This window comes from Boleophthalmus pectinirostris, unplaced genomic scaffold, assembly GCF_026225935.1.
Source record: "Boleophthalmus pectinirostris isolate CB_2022bp ecotype Guang Dong unplaced genomic scaffold, ASM2622593v1 HiC_scaffold_22, whole genome shotgun sequence".
NCBI classification, from domain to species: domain Eukaryota; kingdom Metazoa; phylum Chordata; class Actinopteri; order Gobiiformes; family Gobiidae; genus Boleophthalmus; species Boleophthalmus pectinirostris.
Window position 1 is genome coordinate 5,294,538 of NW_026571190.1, and position 12,889 is coordinate 5,307,426.

The window sequence follows — 12,889 nt, forward strand, 5'->3', positions numbered from 1 at the left end:
ATGGTGCGGCTTTGTAGTTTACTGAAGTCGCGTTGGGACACCCAAGTGGATTCGTGTACAGGGCGCTCTGGATTATGGGGCGCACGGTCGTTTTTTGATGGGGTTGGAGGATTAAGAGCGTGCCCTATATATATATAAATATGGTATATAAGTCACACTTTTTGGGGTAAATTTATTATTTAATATCAGAGACCAGGAACCGACATTTCCTGTTGAAAGTCAAGTTCTAGTAATACCAATAGAAGAGAGAACATCAGACTATTCTTCAGATAACTATAACATAAACAACAAAAGAGGTTATGGGAGGTTGTTCTTTTTCTTTTTTCTTTTTGTATTTAAAAAAAAAAAAGAAAAGAAAAAAAGAAACTTGGATTGCAGTAATTGTTAATATATATGTACTGTATTTTCTGGACTATAAGTCGCTCCGGAGTCTAAGTCGCACCAGCCAAAAAATGCGCAACGAAGAAGTAAAAAACATATACAAGTCGCATCGGACTATAAGTCACACTTTTTGGGGAAATGTATTTTAGAAAATCAGAGACCAGGAACTGACATTTTATCTTGAAAGTCAAGTAAGTTCTAGTAATAACAATAGAAGAGTGAACAACAGACTGTTAATGTCACATATGAACAGTTCTTCAGATAAACTATAAAATAAACAACAGAACAGAACAAGTTTAACAAACTCTCCATCTCACTGCAAATCACGAAATCTATTCAATTCTTCATCCTCGGTGTCAATTCTGAGCAACTCCACGACCTCTGGAGGTAAACAGAGCGCCTCTTCCTCTTCTGTGTCACTGTCGTCAGACTCAGCATCAGTTCCAGTTAGAATTATTCGGGCCTTTCTGAATCTCGACAGGATGGTTTCGGTGTCACTGAAGTCCAGGCTTTGTCCGTCCATCCAGTGACTTCCAGGAAAGTTGCATGTTGCACTGTTCCAGTTGCCGTGAAGCTGTGTTCTCCATCCCCGCTTTCCTCCAGTTCCTCGCAAGTTTCTCGCTCACTCCAAACTTTCTTTCTGCTGCTCAATTACTGTTTTTGGCTGAATATTTCACTACTTGCAGCAGGACAGAGGCTCTTTCTGCAGGAGACATGTGCAGTAGAGTGAAGTAACGGTGGTACAGGAGTAAAAGGAGCAGCAAATACTGACACACAAGACTAGAGCCTCTCACCGCTTCACTGTGAACATTTTAATATATAAGTCACACCGGAGTATAAGTCGCAGGAAACAGCCAAACCATGAAAAAAAGTGCAACTTATAATCTGAAAAATACGGTATTTCGTCAGGCTTCATATGTTGTAGTTGTTGAATTGACAGTAGCGAAAATAGCCCTACATTTTTTAAATAGAATTTATAGAAAAATACATTTAGGTAGTATAATGTCATTGTCAATAGTTATTATTTACAATCATTTACTATTACTATTACCAATATCTGATATTTGGCCTGCTGCTGTGGTCAATATTTAGCTTTTATAATCCATAGCAAAGCCCACAACTTTATCCTAAAAGTGCATTGTGTAACTTTTCTAGTGGAGGGTCAATAGCACATTTCATAAACAAAACCGTTTCCAAAGTGCTGCAAAAAAAAAACCAAAAAAACATGTCCAACAGAGATATAAATTAAAGCCCTATTTAACTCCACTACTCCTTGTTAAAAAGACAATAAAACTAGTCAAATCAAACAAGAGCAATAACACTAATAAATAATAAAAAGGTGCTGCTCTGACTTTATGACATTACAGCTCTACTTTATGGCTACGTTCAGATTGCAGGGCTTAATGCTCAATTCGGATTTTTTTTTTGTGAAATCCGATGTTTTTGCGAGGTCGTTCACATTTCCAATTAAATGTGACTTGTATGTGACTCCAGTGTGAACATTAAATGACCCAATAGTGTCCCACATGTGCACTGGAAACACGACGACGTCAACCGCAGCGAGCGTGTTCTGTGTTTATGGAAGTTGTCCAAACATGGACGCAGCATCGAGCACCTGGAGATTTTAAAGTTCCTCTCGTACCGGAGCCAGAACATGAACAACTTACTTGTTTTAAAGAGGAGATTGAGAAGGAGAAGGACGAGGTTTTTGGCCATGGTGTTTTGTGGGACAGCGGCAGCAACGTCCGTTGAAAAGAACATGTGGATGCGGAGATGGAGCCAAGAGTGGTGAGTGGTGATGTGCTTCACTTCAGTGACACAGAGTTCATTAACAATTTTCATATGACGAGAAGAATGTTTCTGTACATTTGATAACGTGTAGGTCGGATAAATGCGCTTTGGCCGTTCAGACTGAAGTCGCATGTCAAATGATCAGATATGTATCAGTTTCAGGAGCACATATCCAAGTGTCCTGGGTCACATTTGAAAAAATCGGATCTGTGTCGTTCAGACTGACATTAAAAGATCAGATACAGGTCACATAGAGGCTAAAAAATCGGATTTGGGTCACTTCAGGCTGCAGTCTGAACGTAGCCTATATTTATTCAGTTACAGGTGGTCAAAAATGCAAAAATACCTTAAAAAACAAGCATTCTGGCTGTGACTGTGTTGCCTCTCCACAGATCTGACCTGTAACGGGTCTGGTTTGGTCTCCATGGAGATAGAAATGTTTAATGGCATACTCTGAAACATTCCAAACAAAGCAATAACATGTCCACGGCGTAACATTTTAGGGCTCTTGCATCAGAAAAGTTACATCACTAATTAACTAATGTAAACAAAAAGCATTTACACTGATACCGGAACTGATATAATTACCCAACTGTCATTACTATTCCAATACTCGTCCTTGTGCTTAGTGCAGTTTGAGGTTACGCAGCTGTGGATTTCATTTGTGCAGATATGATCTACTGTCAGGTGTGTAGCAATAAACAATGGTCATACTGATAGTCATACCTCTAGATGAACTAAAGTGATAGGTATTTTAGTGGCAGTCTGGCCTAGTAGGTATTATCTTTTACTGCTATTTTTACAACCGTGTTCATAGTGAAAGTGAAACAAATGCCAGGTGTCTTCTTGTAAAACTTGACAACTTCACAGAAATACACAAATAGATACTTCATTACTTTCTTACCAGCTGTCACTACATTAAAAATAAAAAGAGCAAAAGAGCAATATAAACAGAAGTGGGTAGAGAATGTTACTTCAAAATGTTAAAGAAGTATAAATAGTATAGTAGTATAAAGAAGTATCTCCAAATAATTTCCCTTGTGGATCAGTAAAGTTTGTCAAAGTGCTGATTAAAGAAATTACTCAAGAGTAGAAAAGTATTAGTAACTGTAAAATCTGATTTATAATTTGACGTTAATAAAATATTGCACAACATTTGATATTTATAGACACAAAATACAAGTACAAGAAACACAAATCATCTTGTTATTGTCAACATTTGTACTTGTACACTTTGTACTTGTAGAAATATGTTTTTGTTTAAGCAGGAGTAAAAGTATGCAGCTAGAAAAGTACTCTGAAAAGTTCAAGTAATACAAATCTAAGAAACACAAACCAGTTATTACTGTTAACATTTGTACTTGTAGAAATGTGTTTTTCTTTAAGTAGGAGTAAAAGTATGCTGCTAGAAAAGTACTGTGAATAGTACAAGTACAATTCCCAAAAAAGTTACTCAAGTAAATGTAACTGGGTGCTTTCATTAAAACGTCTCCAACAACTTTGTAGCAGATCTTTGCTTGGGTGAGGCTTTGGACCGGGGTTGTTCTTTTTCTTTTTTCTTTTTTTAATCCAAAAATACAAGTATAAATATTATAATAGTATAAAGAAGTATCTCCAAATAATTTCTCTTGTGGATCAGTAAAGTTTGTCTGAGTACTGGTTCAAGAAATTACTCAAGAGTAGAAAATGTTTGTGAAAAGTGATTAGTCAAGAGTAACCGTAAAATGTGATTTATAATTTGACGTTAATAAAATATTGCACAACAATCTGGTATTTATAGACACAAAATACAAGTACAAGAAACACAAATCATTTGTTATTGTCAATATTTGTTCTTGTACAATTTGTACTTGTAGAAATGTGTTTTTATTTACATAGGAGTAAAAGTATGCAGCTAGATAAGTACTCTGAAATGTTCAAGTCATACAAATCCAAGAAACACAAATCATTTTTTACGGTCAACATTTGTACTTGTAGAAATGTGTTTTTATTTAAGTAAGAGTAAAAGTATGCTGTTAGATAAGTACCCTGAATAGTACAAGTACAATTCCCAAAAAAGTTACTCAAGTAAATGTAACTGGGTGCTTTCATTAAACGTCTCCAACAACTTTGTAGCAGATCTTTGCTTGGGTGAGGCTTTAGACTGGGGTGGGAGGTTGTTCTTTTTCTTTTTTCTTTTTGTATTTAAAAAAAAAGAAAAGAAAAAAAGAAACTTGCAGTAATTGCAGTAATTGTGTAGTATTGTAATATGTATGTACCGTATTTTCCAGACTATAAGTTGCACCGGAGTTTAACTTGCACCAGCCAAAAAATGTGCAATGAAGAAGAAAAAAACATATATAAGTCGCACTTTTTGGGGAAATGAATTTTATAAAATCAGAGACCAGGAACTGACATTTTATCTTGAAAGGCAAGTTCTAAAATAGAGAACAACAATAGAAGAGAGAACAACAGACTGTTAACATCACATATGAAAAGTTCTTCAGATAAACTATAACATAAACAACAGGACAAGTTTACCAAACTCTCCATCTCACTCCAAATCACTAAATCCATTCAATTCTTCATCGTCGGTGTCACTTCTGCGTGACCTCTGGAGATAAACCATAGATCCATGATGTAAACAGAGCGCCGCTTCCTCTTCTGTGTCGCTGTCGTCAGACTCAGCATCAGTTCCAGTTAGAATTTGTCCGGCCTTTCTGAATCCCGACAGGATGTTTTTTTTTTTTACTGAAGTTCAGGCTTTGTCGATTTATCCAGTGACTTCCAGGAAAGTTACATGGTGCACCCGCCCGGTTACCGTGAAGCTGTGTTCTCCATCCCCACTTTCCGCCAGTCAATCACAAGTTTCTCTCTCACTCCACACTTTCTTTCTGCTGCTCGATTACCGTTTTCAGCTGCAGATTTCACTACTTGCAGCAGGACAGAAGCTTTTTCTACAGGAGGCATGTGCAGTAGAGTGCGAAGTGACAGTGGTACAGGAGTAATAGACACTGACACAGGAGCCTAGAGCCTCTCGCGGCTGTCAGTGTGAAAATTTTAATATATAAATCGCACCGGAGTATAAGTCGCAGGAAACACCCAAACCATGAAAAAAGCGCCACTTATAGTCCAAAAAATACGGTATGTAAGCCTCATGTGATTATTTCAAGAATTTCAGAACTCATGAATGTACAGTCAATGTGATTAAAGCTGCAGTTCAATAAAAAGTTTATCACACACACATAAAAAAGTAAATGTAATTGAGTACTACCCACCTCTGATAGTGAATCATAGGTGTAACTGGCCAAAGGTCACATTTATATACACGGCGGTATTTTCCCGGTGGTATTTTCCCGGTCGTAATTCCACTCATTTCCTGACACTAAACCAGGACTAAAACCAGTTCCAAACCAAGACTAAACCTAGGCTAAACCAGGTCTAAACCAGGTCTAAACTAGATCTAAACCAGGTCTAAACCAGGACTAAACCAGAACTAAACCAGAACTAAAACCAGGTCTAAACCAGGTCTAAACCAGGACTAAACCAGAACTAAAACCAGGTCTTAATCAGGTCTAAACCGGGACTAAAACCAGGCTTAAACCAGGTCTAAACCAAGACTAAACCAGGGCTAAAACCAGGTCTAAACCAGGACTAAACCAGGACTAAACCAGGTCTAAACCAGGACTAAACCAGGACTAAACCAGGTCTAAACCAGGTCTAAACCAGGACTAAACCAGGTCTAAACCAGGACTAAACCAGGTCTAAACCAGGGCTAAAACCAGGTCTAAACCAGGACTAAACCAGGACTAAACCAGGTCTAAACCAGGACTAAAACCAGGTTTAAACCAGGTCTAAAACCAGGTTTAAACCAGGTCTAAACCAGGACTAAACCAGGACTAAACCAGGACTAAACCAGGACTATACCAGGACTAAAACCAGGTTTAAACCAGGTCTAAACCAGGACTAAACCAAGACTAAAACCAGGTCCAAATCAGGTCTAAACCAGGTCTAAACCAGGTATAAACCAGGTCTAAACCAGGACTAAACCAGATCTAAACCAGGTCAAAACCAGGTCTAAACCAGGATTTAACAGAACTAAACCATGTTGCGTGGTCATGTCTCCTCGTCTTCTATCAATAATATTTTTAATATGGTTAAGTAAAGTCTGGGCTTTTTATTTTCTTTTAGCAGATAAAACATCTTATGTGAAGATTTCCTCGTCTTTGCTTCTCTACAGCAAATCAAGTAATCCAAAGTATTCAGATTACATTACTCACTCTAAGTAATTTAATGGATTCCATTACAAACTACATTTTGGGGTATGTAATCTGTAATCTGTAGTGGAATACATTTTAAAAGTCACCTTCACAACACTGCCCCCACACACACACACATACACACACCAGTGCACGCAGACACTGGGGGCGAGATGGGTTAAATGTCTTGCCCAAGGACACATTGACAGTCTGCATTTGTCATTATGTTTCCTACTAATCTGAATAAAAGCCACAAAAGTAGAGGCTGATCTGTGTAATGCTCATGGTTCGTGACAGACCTGCTCGTCCCTCTTGTTGTTTACCTTAAGCGCAGTTGATTTTAGTTCCCGTCATGGGCAGAGCTCTTTTGATTTCACTTTGCTAATGGGAGTCCTGGAGCCACACCTTCCTGGAACCGTTTATGGAAGAGGAGTGTCCCAAAGGATTTATAACAGATTGGATTTATGTTTAGGCTTTTGTAGACTTTTGAAATGATCACTTTTGCATGAGTGAGTTTGAATGCAGAGAGAAGGAACTGTTCCCTCTACTGTTTTTATCTGCAAAAATACATGATACAAAGTAGGAATGGATAAAAGGTCCTGTATTGCGTAAAATGGACTCTTGTGAGCTTTTTGTGATGTTGTAATGCTGTTAGCTCCTCAAAAACAGACCTGCAGTTGTGTTTTGTTTGAGTAATCCTTTATTATTAGTCTGTCTACATCTCCAAAGCTCAAAATACTCCAAGTTAACATCTCCTTTTACCTTTTAGTTTAGTGCCAGACACAAGATTAACCATAACATGTATTTACTTGGAGTCTGTTACATAAATTGTTCTGGAGTAGAGAGATTGAGAACATTTTTGAGATTGCAGATCTCCGGTTTATTTACAGAAATATGTTCATCTGTAGTGTCAGACAAGCGAGGAACATTTACTTTGATAAGCATAAACAAAAGTGGCATTTTATGTAAACCAAAATTAAGAACATATATCTTATTTAAAGACTGTTTTGGACCTGAGCCGTATGTCACCCTGAACCTGAGCAGAGGTCAGAGGTCAGTATGTGCCCAGTTGAGGTGTGGGACTCTGCCTCTGGCCTTGGAGACAGGACGCTTCCACTCAGTCCCAGAGGAGCAGCACATGTGTCTGTGTGACTTAAAGGACATGGAAAATGAAATGCATTTTCTGTTTTACTGTCCTTTGTATCATGAGCTGTGCTGTCAGTTGTGTCTAATGTGTCTTACTGTCAGTGTTGGGGAGTAACAGATTACATGTACCGGAGTTACGTAATCAGAGTACAAACTATGAGTAAGTGTATTCAGTTACAGTTACTGTTTCAGTGAGTGGTAATTGGATTACAGTTACTTTGTTGAAATAAATGGATTACACGGCGGTATTTTCCTGTTTTCACATTTGGGCTAAATCCCTTTTTTTTCCCTCTGTAATTCCACTCATTTCTGGACACTAAATCAGGACTAAAACCAGGTCTAAACAAGGACGAAACCAGGACAAACCAGAACTAAACCAGGTCTAAACCAGGTCTAAAACAGGATTTAACAGAACTAAATCCTGCTGCGTGGTCGTGTCTCCTCTTCTTCTATCAATAATATTTTTAATATGGTTAAGTAAAGACTCGGCCTTTTCATTGTCTTTTAGCAGACAAAACATCTTATGTGAAGATTTCCTAGTCTTTGCTTCTCTACAGCAAATCAAATAATCCAAAGTATTCAGATTACATTACTCACTTTAAGTAATTTAATGGATTATGTTATAAACTACATTTTGGGGGATGTAATCTGTAATCTGTAGGGGAATTCATTTTAAAAGTCACCTTCCCAACACTGTTTACTGTTGGTTTCCTGTGTCTGATGAGGAGAGACTGAAGTATTTGTTTACATGTAATGTTTTCAAGTTGCCTCAGTTTGTGTTGAAAGTCTGGGACACTTTAGGTTTGATGTGTGATCTGTCTGCTTATTATTTTATGTGTCTTATAAACCCATGTAACAATTAAATGGTGCATGACACTAAATAAATACAATAAACTAAACTAAACTAAGGTCATTCCAAGGCTGAAATTATCCAAATAATTCTAGTGAAGGTGTATTACCACATGACATCACAATATGGAACAGCGTGTTTTTGGTTTGAGAGAAGAAATCAGCCTAATTATGCAGAGTTTGTGTGTTAAACATGTTTGAAAGAAACAAAACACAACTCCAGGTCTGTTTTAGATGAAGAAACGACATTATAATAGATCGAAAAATAATGCCACATGAAAACTTTAACTTGAAAACGACCACTTAGCGACATCACAAGGTGGAATAGAGTATTTTGAGCTAAAAAAAACTAATAATGCAGGATTTCTGAAATGTGTGAGTGAAAAAAAACACAACTCCAGGTCTGTTTTAGATGAAGAAGCGACATTATAACAGATTGAAAAATAGTGCGACATGGGCCTTTTAACTTAAAAAATTACCACTTAATGACATCATAAGGTGGAATAGAGCATTTTAAGGTGGGCAAACTAATAATGCAGGATTACTGAAATGTGTGAGTGAAACAAAACACAACTCCAGGTCTGTTTTTGATAAAGAAACGACATTATAACAGATTGAAAAATAGTGCGACATGGGCCCTTTAACTTAAAAAATGACCACTTAATGACATCATAAGGTGGAACAAAGCTTTTTGAGCTAGACAGACTAATAATGCAGGATTTCTGAAATGTGTGAGTGAAACAAAACACAACTCCAGGTCTGTTTTTGATGAGATAACAACATTTGCAGAGTATGGTACAGGACCTTTTAAACTATAAAGTATGAAAATAAGACATTTTTGAATTAATAAAATGCTTTAAGTTGATTAAATCTGCATAACATCTATTAACAAAAAATAAACTAAAATGGAAAATAACAAAATTCGACAATGTTTTATGCCAGATGGTTCAAATACCAAAGTTTGGGAAAGCAGACCTACTGGCATCATGAAACCAGAATTGCAGTGTTTCTGGGAATAATCATTATCTGGAACGTGTTGACCTACTTTTTCTTTTTCACGTGCTTTTTGAGAGTTGATGCGGGGATACCTGTGTTAGCCCTACAGACACGATTCTTTTACTCATTTACTCATTTAGTCACGATACAAAAACTTGATTTCGATACTCAGAACTCGATACTAGGCATGGGACAATACTGAAGTTTAAATTAGTTTTTTTCACTTTTATTATGACCAAAATACTGCAATTGCGCTGATTAATGATGCTGATGATTAAAACATTTTATGGATGTCTATAATAGTTTTAATTTTAATTTAACAATGGGACTTAATAAAAAAAAATTTAATTAATTACAGGCTTTGTAATTAGTTGATTTAAATGAATCGCATAACAACAATTGCCCCAAAAGCAACATTTATTTTCTGTAAATGATTTTTATTAGAAGACTTCATCAAATAATGTCTGGAAAAATGTGCATTTCATTTCAAAATAGTAAACAAAGGTAAGGTCCCGTCCAAAACTGAAGAGACTAAAGTTAAAGCCTTAGTCACAATAACCTGCAAGGGCGATTCACCCTCACGGTCCTAACATTTCTTGGACCGTGGAGGACCGTGGAGGCCCGTGAGGTTCTGTAGAGGAGAGAGTTTTCTAAGTGCTTCGTAGCGGTGGTGCAAGTGTGGCTTGCGGGTCCCATGAGACTTGTACGGGACCTTGGGAGAAATTTTGGCAACGTGGGGCATGCGACATTTTAATACTGTCATGAGGCAATAGTACGCCATACTTAAGTGTCACACAAGGGTCACGTATGAGTCAAAATCTGGTACAGGCCACTTGCAATGCACTCTAGTCGTTTGTACATGGCAAGTACAAGTCTCTTATGCGGCCTGTCCGACAGTCTTACGAGATGTGGCTCTTATCGCCGTGCTAAAAATACTGGGCTTGTCATCACCACTTCATCACATTGTTCTCGTCCATCGTTCAACCGTGGCGATGTTTAGACTCCTCTTACAGCTAATGGAGCAGGAGGATGAAGAGGAACAAGAAGCTGTAGCTGCCGCCCGTAGGCCGCTTGCAGGAAAAAATGTGCATGAACATTTCCTCCCCACTTCTCACCGGGCGTCTACGAGCTTGGAATCTTGTACGGGCCACTATGAGCCTCGTACGGACTTGGGCATAAATCGCCCGTGAACTGCCAGGGTTATTGTGACTGAGACTTAAAGTGCCATTTTACTTAAAGTTGTGAACTTCTGAACGTCGTGTTTCTGTGCTCGCTGTCACACGTTTTGCATTTAAATGTTATCGTAGGGTTGAGATGCTTCTGTGACATGCAAACTGTTTTCTGCACAGTTTGCAATAAATGATGCCTTTGTCAAAACTTCCAAATAGAAATTTACTGTCCAGCACACCCACAGCACTTTCATGCTCCATTGTTCAGTACATGTGTGCGTGAGTATATTGGCGTATCATGACGTGGTGCACTGACAAACGTTCCTCCTTGTTTGCTTAATACATTATTTTCTTTGTAATTAATTCATCGTAATTACCGTGTTATTGTCGCACCCATATTTTAATTATGAATAAGCTTCATATTTAAAAAAACTATTAAAGTACTGTCATTGTTACAAGTGAAAACAACATTGATGGAAAAGAAAACATCGTGAACAAGAAGCTTCTTTCTTTTTGTTTCTTTTTCTTTGTTGGTGATGATCACAATTATATACACTCCCAATCAAAAGTTTTAGAGTACCACACTTTTTCCAGTTTTTTATTGTTTACTGTTGGCCAAAACGTATTCTAAGTGTCCACTAGACCTGTAACAATAACAGATTTTGCTGGACGATTAATTGACCAAGAATTTATTGCAATAAACGATAATATTGACATTTTGAGACCAATTTCAACTAATATAAAGACCATGGAATAAAAATGCAAATACATCCTTTCAAACATCAATAAACCTTACTTTGTAAAGAACATTTAACACAGGAACTGTAAGACAAACAAAAACAATAGGCCTAATTAAAACAGACTTGTTAACATAAGAACAGTCTAATGTGTCTGGCTCACAGCAAGGACTTGTTCACAAAAATGCACTTGAATAAACCATTGTTGAACCAAACACAACCAAAGCATTAAATAAAATGGATTATTAAGTCTCTGTAACAAAATTGCCCTTAAAAGTGATTTTAGTCGTTGATTTACATTGGTGTATTGTGTCTCATCTCTTTGTGGCTGCTGTGGCCTCGTCATTTTGGTCTTTTAAATGTTCGTATTAACCTGTGACACAGGATGTTATTTCGCTATGAGGTAGTCTCTGTCCTCTCTGGTGTCGTGTCAGTGTCTTGTGGGATTTCAGTGGATTTCGGGCTCTCCCTGGGGCGGGGATAGTTGTGTCGCTCGGGTTTGGGTTTATATCGGCTGTTGGTGTTTGAGACATTTCTTCTCGTCGTTTGTGCTCGCTGCATTTGACGCACGTGTCTGTTGAGACGTGTCCCGCTCACCAGTGTTGTTTCGGCATCGTGACTTGTTTTGGCACTCGGCGATGAACTGTTTAGTCAGACTTCAGGCTGCGTGCACATCCGCTGTGTCGATAACACAGGGCACGTTGGCTCAAGCATCATTAAACTTGTTAAACGAGAGGAGTCAGAGAGAGATAGAAGCCTTCTAACATTCAGTCTCTTTGCGAGCGAGAGAGAGCGAGGAAAACAAACAAGCTGCAAATACAATTTATCGCAGCTGGAAAAGTTATTGAGCTCGTTAAAAGTTATCATACGATTAATTGATTTATTGATTATCGTTACAGGCCTAGTGTCCACCTTTGGCAGATATAACAGCTGAACACACTCGTGGCTCGTTCTTTTTGCAATAGAAATCAAATATTGCTCAGAAAGTTCTTCCCAAGTCTGTTGCAGAAGTTCTATAAATGTGTGGCACTTGTAGGTTGCTTCACTCTTCTGTCCAGTTTATCCCAAACCAGTTCAATGGGGTTTAAGTCTGGACACCGTGCTGCTGGACACTCCATGTTTTCAAGCTTTACCATCTTGTTCTTTTTTTTTTTAGGTAGTTTTGGCCGAGCTTGGACTTGTGTTTTGTATCTTTTATCTTTTTTTTTAACCTCTGTGTGTTCAGTTCTTACCTTTGTATCATTTCAACCTCTTCATTGGACTTGCACGACTTGATTTGCATTAAATAACTGGAAAAATTAGGGTGTTCTACAACTTTTGACCAGTAGTGTAAATGTCCCTCGAATGATTATTGTCTACCCTTTTTATCGCGACAATTTATTTAGACAATAGAATGAGATTTCCAGCATTAAACACATCATAGTACTTTCTTTTATACGCCCTTATACAGTGTCTGTGTAATCTCTAACCTCAGTCGTCCACAGTGCCCTTATGTCTGTGTTGCATATGAACAATCTTGACCCTTTACGTGCCCTGAGGAAGACACAAGTCGAAACATGTTGGCGTTTGACAGGAAATAAAA

The 12,889-nt window shown here is 37.8% G+C and overlaps 1 protein-coding gene across 1 annotated transcript in view; it reads left to right on the plus strand.

Moving 5' to 3' along the window:
- Nucleotides 1-12,889, plus strand: part of LOC110153535 (suppressor of cytokine signaling 1-like) — a 32,745-nt gene that overhangs the window by 12,858 nt on the left and 6,998 nt on the right. The window lies entirely within an intron of this gene.